Genomic DNA, 9,996 nt, shown 5'->3' on the forward strand with positions numbered 1-9,996 from the left:
ATTAACCAGATACATTGTATTGAATCTTCGATAATGCTGTACTTTTATTTATACGTCCTTACGTATCTTGTTTAATAATCAATATTTATAGACACATAGTGATTTATTCAGCTAGTATTTTTATTAATATTATATACTCAATAAATATTAATTAGTTCAAAAAAAAAATTAAAGTCCCTTACTATTATAAACTATATGCTTATTAAAATTATTTACCTATCTCGAGGTGTAAAATTAACTTATAATTAAAGTGGACGAGTGAGTACTGCTCTGCTGTATAATTGTTGTTGAGCATATAACTGTAATGAATGCGTAAATAAATAAATAAATCATTGCATACAAAAAACAATACTGAAGATAGAGTTTATGTCATCTTAACATATACATGTAAAAATAATAAAATTTAATAGTTAAAAGTAATTTTAAAAATTAAAAATATCTCGTAGCTTGAATTTGTTTTTGATAGAGGTAAAAAAAACTTCTTGAGGATCATCTTTTAAAATATATAATGAAAGCTCTAAAACTAAAAAACTTTAATGCATATTTAACTGAAAAAATAATTTAGAAAATTAGAAAAATGCTCATAACTGTTAATAGCACAAAACAGTTTGAACATCTTGAAAATTTTGTTATGTGTAAAAATTGCTAGTATAAATATTTTGTAAACATTCGAGTGACTAGGGTTCATCGTTTTTGAATTACAAAAAAACATCAAAAATTGATAAATGGGTATTCGACAATTTACTGCTGAAAATCCAATATCGTAAAATGTTTAAAATAAAACGCTTTTAAAAAAAAATAATATTAACCTAATGTATAAAGTAAAAATCTTTATGGGGAATCCTCCATTCAAATTTGTTATGTTATCTATAGAAAAAAATGTTTACGAATTCTAACTGAAAGTAAATTAAAAACTTATCAGATCGAATTTTGTCAAAAAGTGAACTTGCATATAAAAAATAATCATGCTTATGTATCTTTAATATTTTTAAACTTCCGTTAAATTAAATTAGTAGAAACCTTGTATTAAATTTTAAAGCTTTTTTAATGTTTGAAAAAGTTTTATCCAGAATAATTTATAAAAATTTATATATTTCGAAATATTTATCGTGGGTATAAATAATTCAAAAGAGTCAAAATAATTCGAAAATTTTATAATTAATGAAAATGCGAATTTAAATATTTGCTAAAAATTTCAAAATTCAAGATTTTGGGCTATTCTAAAGAAATAAAATCAATCTTGAAATTGTAAATTATTATACATCCTAAAATACTTGTAACTTGTTTCAAAAATAAAGTGTAGTAAAACGCCATGAGGTTGTCTAAATAATGCTCTTACCTTTAAATTGTATTTAATTTTAAATTTCAATAGGATTAATGTACTGAATATCTTATGTTCGAACTAGCCTCGATGAGCCAAACTCTTTGCACTTTTTTAAGCTTTTTTTTCCTTTGTAGGTACTTATTACTTAATAGTTATTTTAGTTGGTAATTGGTATAGAATTTATATTTTGTATATTTTATTACGTATTTTGAAAAATACCAAAATTCCACAACGTATAGGGGAGAATATTATTTGTGCAATAGTGTCGTTATTTTTTTGAAAGCACTAACCAATAATTATTAATAATTAAATGAAAAAACTTATGTTCTCAAACTGATAACTTAAAGTGTACTTATGATATCAAAAAATAACGACGCTATTGCACAGATAATATTCTCCCCTATACGTTGTGGAATTTTAGTAATTCTACTATAAATACAAAGGGAGTAAAGTTGTCCCGCGCTAAACAGATTTTGCTATGTTATACGTTTGTAAGACGGAGCAACACTTTTTTTGTCTATGATCAATTTATTTAGTTTATATTATTATTTATTAAATCACATGTGATCAGTATAATATACTGGCTGTAGTTGGGACTTTGGGAGTTCAGTTTGCTGTAATTTCGTCTTGTTTCACCCGTTATATAAGTAACTATCTATTAAAATAATAGTAATAATAATTATTATATTTTACATTAGTATAGGTTACCTATACATTCAATTAAATTAACATTTTCTATCTGTGTTTTGATCAAATCAAAGGAATAATTTTAGTTAAGCATTTTTCAATTGCAGCAGCCGGCCAGCAGGTACCTATACTTAACGTACAGCCAGTTTCGGTATAGGTACTATACATAAGATTGAATCATAAAATATTAATTATTATAAGACTTCGGTAGGTACCCAAAATCAAAATATATTCAGTATTTCAGTTAGAGTACAATATGAATAAATTTCTCCTATTTTTTGTATAATTAATTAAATTACTTACAACTATGTAATTTAAAGTAGGTATAGGTTAGTCTAATTAGACTAATAACTATTAGTCTTTATCTTAGTTTATCTAATTAATCATAATTATTGCAGTATTAACACATAATATACCTAAGAAACTACCAAAATTAACTGAATTGATAAAATAAAATACAATTCTTCTTGCTTATATAGATACTATAATATTGATATTTAATTGAAATGTTAGAAACAGGTTTTAAATTAGCAGTAATTATATATTAGATGGACCTTTTTGGTTAATATTGTAACTAAAAGATATAGTGATATACTGATATTGCACTTTTTAAAGTTTAATTTATACTGTATACTATACGCTACATGGCTATTTATTGTAAGTATATTTGTGACTTGTTTTTTTTATAATGTACTTCTAAAGTAATATGTAATACCTGCAGATTTTAGAGTGAACAATAATAATTGAGGAAATTATAGATTAAAGTACTCCTATAGATATAATAATACCTAAATCAATTGTTATATTACCTATATTACTTATAGATAAAGATACTTTTTATAAATTTATTACAACTTCCTCGATAAAAGGAATATAAAAACAATTATGTATTTGGACTAGTACCTATTTGCAGAATGACTAATAAAATATAAATACATAAATATTAATAATAATTCATTAAATTAAAAAAAAAAACACTTTAAATTAGATTAAAACAACTGCAGTGATATAGAATAGTGTGATATATTGAAATAATATTTTTTTTATTCTTTTATTATATATATTTTATTTTTATATGTTCTAGAGTTCAACATCCATCTTACGCAAAGACTTGCGAAAAAGTATTTTGCCCTATATTTCCAGATTATGTAAGATTGTTATTATTTTTTTATAAAATAAATAAATATATCAAAACAAAATATAAACCTTAGTAAGAGTACCCGTTACAGGAATAGGAAAAGAGCTTCTATGATGTTATTAGAAGCTCTATCTAGTGAAGATGATTATGAAGGCTAATCTCTTAGTAATTCTAACAGTTCATCAATAAACACAAATACGGTTGAGCATCCTCTTCCTGATTATTCAACTTCTACTGATGTTGATCAGACAAATTTGAATTGTTCTAACGTACACATTTCTCATAACATGCATATTGATGAATATTTATCTGAAGAAATTAATGTGGCCTCTGAGTCTACTAGTTGTTCATCAACACTTTCAGATTCTAATGACAATCCTGACTTGAAATTGACTATAGAAATATGGGCCATTTCTCATAATATTACACATTCAGGATGACAAAATGTGGGGAAATGGGTAATTGATAGAGTGTGCTATACTGAAGTTGGTTCACCTTTACGGACACACAATAATTTTATGAATTATAAAGATCCTTTTTTTCATAATGGAAAAACTATTTTAACTGAACTTCCAAACTTTGATCTTGCAAAATCTATTCCTTTTGATTACATGCACTGTGTATGCATTGGTGTAATGAAAAAACTTCTTTTGTTTTGGATTGGGGCTACTAAGCATAAGCAAAACATGTCATTATCTGCTAATTTAATTAATGTTCTAGACATAAAACTTAATCAATTATCAGAATACATTCCTATAGAGTTTCAAAGGAGGTTTAGTGAAAATAGTAGGAAATATCCGTTGCACGATGCTAGTCGGTGGAAAGCTACAGAGCTACGTCAATGCCTATTATACTTAGGATTTATTATTTTCCAGAACTTCTTAAATGCTGAAGTATATGATCATTATTTAGAATTATTCGTTGCTATTCGAATTCTCTCAACTCAGTCTTTAAGTGATGAATATATTGATTATGCAAATCAATTACTTCAACATTTTGCATTATCTTTTAAAAGTATTTATGGTGAAATATATATGTATCATAATATAAATTCCCTCCTTCATTTAGCTGAAGATGTTGAACACTTTGGTTCTTTAAATTGTTATTCTGCATTCCCCTTTGAAAACTTTATGCAAACTCTAAAAAAAAAATTAAGTCTGGTGTAAAACCTTTACAACAGTGAGCACGACGATACGCTGAAAAGCATGCATATAGTAATTGTATGCTAACCAATCAGTCAAAAAAATCATGCTATGGTCCAATTAAATTGCAAAATATACACCAGAACCGACCAATGTTGTCAGATGTATGTGAGCCACAATTTAGTGGTTGGAAAAATGAGTGTTTTTCATTAAAATTGGATAAAGCAAATAGTTGCGTAAAATTAATTAGTGGTGTCTATGTTTTGGTTGAAAACATTGCAACTAGTAGTAAAGATAACTCAACAATATGCATCATTGGGAGGCAATTTGAAAAGTTGACAAGTTTTTTCAGTAAGCCATGTGATTCCCAGTTACTTTAAATCTATGAAGCTAGTCAAAAAAGTCATCTAAAATCTTGGGCATTTGATGATATTAAAGAGAAAGTTGGTATTCATATTCCTTTGAATATAATAATAAAGTCATGCATTATACCTTTTTTAGATAACTAATGTATATTTAATAAGTTAAAAAAAAATAACTTTTAACTGTTAAATTAATGAAAGGGTTTCTTCTTTTTTTTTTTTGTAAATTATTATTACCTAAAAAAAATTTTTTTGTTCAAATATTTATTAATTTTTTTATGGTTTATTGAATAGTGTTAATTGGTTTATAAAATAAATATGCCATATTATGAATAAATAAATAATGTTACATTCAAACATAATTTTTTGTAATTCTGTCATATAGTTAACAATCTTAAAATTTGGTTGGTTCAAACAATAATAATAACAAAAAAATAATAATTTGGTATCTTTAATTTCTAATGTTTAAAATTAAGTTTTTTATGTACCTATCAATTAATATTGCTTATTATATAAATTTAAACATATTATTATTAGTTTTCTTATATTTTTTATAATTGTATAGGTCTTAGATTGTTGTTTAATTTTTAAAAACGGACGAGGTTCAACATGTTCCTTATTCGTGGTTTATTGAATTATATGATCAGGAGGTTAGCCAATGTTGGTTTCCGTTCACAAAAATGGAAAAGTCCATAAAACACCTATCAAGTAGTCAAATCAAAAAAATGATATTGGATTGTATTGAGCCAAATGATAATGATGGTGTTTTATATGATGCTAAAAAAGTTGCGGGACCTTTTAATAAGTTAAGCATAATATATTATGTTTAGATAACATTGCATTTTTTTAATTGTATTAATTTTATTGTATTCTTTATGAGTAAGTATATACGGTTAAGAAAAATAGAATTTAAACTAATAGATATGAAAATTTAGATATTTGATAGATACAATTTTATTCAATTAACACTGTAGATAATGAATTACAAGCCCGTCGAGTAGCTTAGGCGTGGTTTTGTACTGAAGGTAGTACCGATGAAAGTGAAAATCCAGATGAAAATGATCAATATATATCGAAACCCAGAACAAGATGTTCTACAAAAAGGTGCTCTCCTGAACGTTACAAAAAAAAAAAACATTTCTCTATTTGCCTGTTTCTGATTCATCGTCATTAAGCAATCAATTATTAACGTCAAAATCAACATCTAACAGTTTCAATTGTCTTCCATTGCCAAATACACCTTCTACTTGAGTTTTAACGAAACCTACCAAAGCTTCATCGCCTACAATCAATAATGAACTCTTAACATCAAATTCAAAATATAGTGAAAGTGGTAAGGATTTATAAATCTTATATAATAATCAATTACAAAAATCTATTTTAACTTGAATTTTTAATTTGAAGTTATTGAAATATATAAGTAGTATATTACCTATTTTATTTTAGATGTACTTGATCAAGACTTTGATAAAACATTGATGACCACATCTCAAAATCTTATACGCCAATAAAATAATTTGATTTTTTAACAACAGCTGATACTAATGCTGACTTTATTTTGCATACCGAAACATCAAATGAAGGAAGTCAAGAAACCACCAATGTGCCTACTGTAGAAGAAGAAAAAAATATTTCAAATAATAATGAATTGTCAACTACAAATAATATGATAGTTTCTCACGGTAACTACAAAATTAATATGTAAAATAGTTGAAAATTATTTCTACTATTTTTAATTATTATAGACTTAAGTTTCTCTTCAAAAATTGATAATCTTAAAGATGAAATATTGAAATTGAAAGAACAAGAGAAAGAGAAGGATGAAAAAATTATGAGCCAAGTATTATTAATGAATGGATCACTTGCTAAGATATCCTCAGCCGTACAAAATAATTCTAAACTGCTAGAATCGATTTTGTCTGTTGATCGACGTGTTCGTGCTTTTGCTATACCATTCCCAAAGTTTCCATCCTCATTCATGGGGCTTCTTCCTATTAAAAATCTTAACGATCTACAGACCTTAGAAAATATATTGTCTACTGAAAATGCCGATTCAATGAAATATAGAGAAGAACTTGTAAGTATAATATTCCTATTTTTAATTTTTTTTTTTTAAACATTCTTATTTATTTAATTTATAATAATAGTTTCCTTATATACCAAAAAGTATGTTAAAAATTAAATATACCACCTAAATTTATAAGTACCCACATTTAAGGAATGAATAGACTATATTTGTATTAGCTAATATATAATATACATATATATATATTACTATATAATTGTAGTTTTGGGTTTTGTTAGTGTCATCAATTTATTACTATTACAACTTATAATGCACACTTTTAAAAAAGCAAGAATTTCTAAATAAATAAATATTTAATAATTAATAAAATAATAAATTAATCAACATAATATTTGAATTTTCAGAAAACAAATATATTGTTGAAAGTTGGAAAATTGTGTTTAATTACAATAAGATAGATATTGAAATTGTGTAAGTATTAGTTTTTATACAATTGCTATGACAATGCTTGATTCCATATGGCATCACAAGAAGTATATGTGACTTGAATTAACTATAATAAATTATATTGTTCTTTAAGACATTTATTCACATCATGAATGTAAATTAAATTCAAATTGAAGAACTGTTGCAAGGAAATTTATCTGATATTGAAGAATTTAATGTTTTTGATGAAGAACCAGAAGAATATAATTTAGAACAATGCATAGCTGATATGAATGAATTTGTTGATGATAACAATGCTCACCTAGATGATTTGGTATGTAATAAATACATTTTTATTCAAAGAAGTTGACTTAACTAATAATATACTACAATTATTAGGAAAGAGAACAGTGTATTATAAGAGGTGATATATCACTGACTAAAGATTTGTAAAATAATAATTCTTATGATAATGCTGATGTAATAGAAGATAATTTGTAAGACTACGCTGAAAAGAACTCAGATCTTAATTTGCCACCTAATTGGGTAAGAGGTTCATGGGAAAACCAACCTTACCCATGTAATGTTATTTTTCCAGATCCTCCAATTTCACCTTACACGCCATTACAATATTTTAAACAAATTTTTGATACAAATATAATTCAAAACATAGTGTACCAAACAAATTTGTATTCTGTGCAGAAAAATGCTACTAGTATAAACACAAATACCAATGAAATTGAAATATTTTTGGGAATTCATATGGTTATGTCTATTGTTAAAATGCCAACTATACGAATGTATTGGGCAAATAACTCAAAATATCCAGCTATTTCTGATGCCATGGCACACAATCGATTTGAAAATGTACGTGTTAATATTAATTTCAATGATAATACAAACAGTTAACCCAATAACCACCCTAACCATGACAAATTATTTAAAATACATAGATATACATTGATGCTATACAAAACAATTTTCTGCAGTAGATGTCAAAATCACTGCAGTAGATGAAATAATAATACCATTCAAAAGCAGAAGTGTAATGGAACAATACAACAAATCATAACCCCATAAATGGGAAATTAAGATGTTTGCATTGGCTTCTAAGTCAGGTATCATTCATGACTTTGTGATTTATGTGGGAAAATCAACAATATAGTCTTCTACTAAAATGGGTCTGAGTGGTGACATTGTAATTCGATTTTACCAAAACATCAAAGTTATAAACTAAGTTTTGATAATTGGTTTACATCTTATAATTTAATATTATATTTAAAAAGTTTAGGCATTTTGTCTGTAGGCACTGTTCGATCAAATTGAATAGCAGGATGCCAATTTGAAAATGACAAAGATCTCGAAAAAGCAGGAAGAGGGACATATTATACAAGAATTGATAAATCTCATTGCATTATAGGCTGTAAGTGGTATGATAATAAAAGTGTAAACTTGATATCAAATTACATTGGTACAGAACCTACAGATCCTGTATTACGTTGGTCAGCATCAGAAAAGGCACAAATTCCTGTAACAAGGCCAGCAATGGTAAGAGAGTATAACTCATTTATGGGGGGAATAGATTTACACGATATGCTTGTAGAAATTTACCGTACAGAAATAAAATGTAAAAGATATTATATAAGAATTGTTAGGCGCCACTACAAGCAGTTAAATATCCCAAAATCTAATTCTTTATTAATTTTTAAAACTGAAATTGTATAAGGATAACTTAGATCTGGAAAAGGCAAATTAAAAAGATCTATGCTTAATTTTCAGACCCCACCATATCGAAGAAAATATACCAATACACCAGTTCCAGATAAATATGAACACTGGCCGGAGTATATACAAAACAAAAAAGATGCAAGTACTGTCCATCAAATCCATGTTCCAGAACTCAATGTGCCAAATGTGAAGTAGCTTTATGTTACAACAGTAGCCGGAATTGTTTTAGACATTATCATGAAAAATAGTTTATTTTTCACTTAGTTTTATTATTATTATGTTTCATTAAAATTAACTATTGTGATACAGAAAAAAGTTATGTTTTGTTTTGTTTTTAATTATTATAGGTATTAAAAATGATGTATAAGGTTATACAATATGTGATATAGAAATAATTTATTTTGTTTTGTTTTTAATTATTATATTAATTTGTTCAACTATGTTGTACTTAACTTAATATGTTCCTTTATAATGAACAATTAATGTGTTGTTCATCTACATAATATAATAAAGTATTAAACAATTAAGTGGTCATTTCTAATGGTTTTTGAAAATGTAAAAATTAAATCCTCATACCCCCCCTCCCCCCCAATGATGCCATATGGAGTCATGGCTAAGAAAATCATAGTTTTCAAAAAAATTAAAAAAAACAGTTTTTATTTTATTTAAGGTCTACATAGTATTACATAGTATTATATTTTTACGCCGGGGAATGTGTCTATGGGGTCCAGACTCCCCCTTGGCTCCATAAATGCGCATCTAAACGTTTAATATATTATTATATTCTGTGCTAAGTGCAAATATATGTTGTACCTAACTTGTAACCATATAAAATATTATTTTTTACATAATCGGGGAAAATGTTATCATAAATTGTTATGCATGGTTGACACGTCTCATCAGTTGTTAGTCAGTTGGAAATAGATTAGAGTAAATTATTATCTTCGGCTATTAGCTTACTGGGCTACTTAGAGGAACAACTATAGAGTAGTTACTAGTGTATTATTTTAGATATTTTTTGCCTTTGGAATGACTGTGTGTAAACAACTACAGAAAGAACTGATAGATTTAAAAAATACTTTAAGTACCATTGAATTATTAGTTAATACTTTAAAAGCAATGAGACAGGATGCAGAAAAAGAATTTCACATTTTATTTGAGAA

General features: G+C 26.2%; 1 pseudogene; it reads left to right on the plus strand.

Annotated features, from left to right (window-relative positions):
* Window positions 1-5,333: 5,333 nt before the first annotated feature.
* Window positions 5,334-7,137, plus strand: LOC149062499 (uncharacterized; annotated as a pseudogene).
* The last annotated feature ends 2,859 nt before the right edge of the window (window positions 7,138-9,996 follow it).

This window comes from Diuraphis noxia, unplaced genomic scaffold (genome assembly GCF_037042655.1).
Source record: "Diuraphis noxia isolate RWA-SAM2 unplaced genomic scaffold, SU_Dnox_SAM2 contig0001, whole genome shotgun sequence".
NCBI classification, from domain to species: Eukaryota; Metazoa; Arthropoda; class Insecta; order Hemiptera; family Aphididae; genus Diuraphis; species Diuraphis noxia.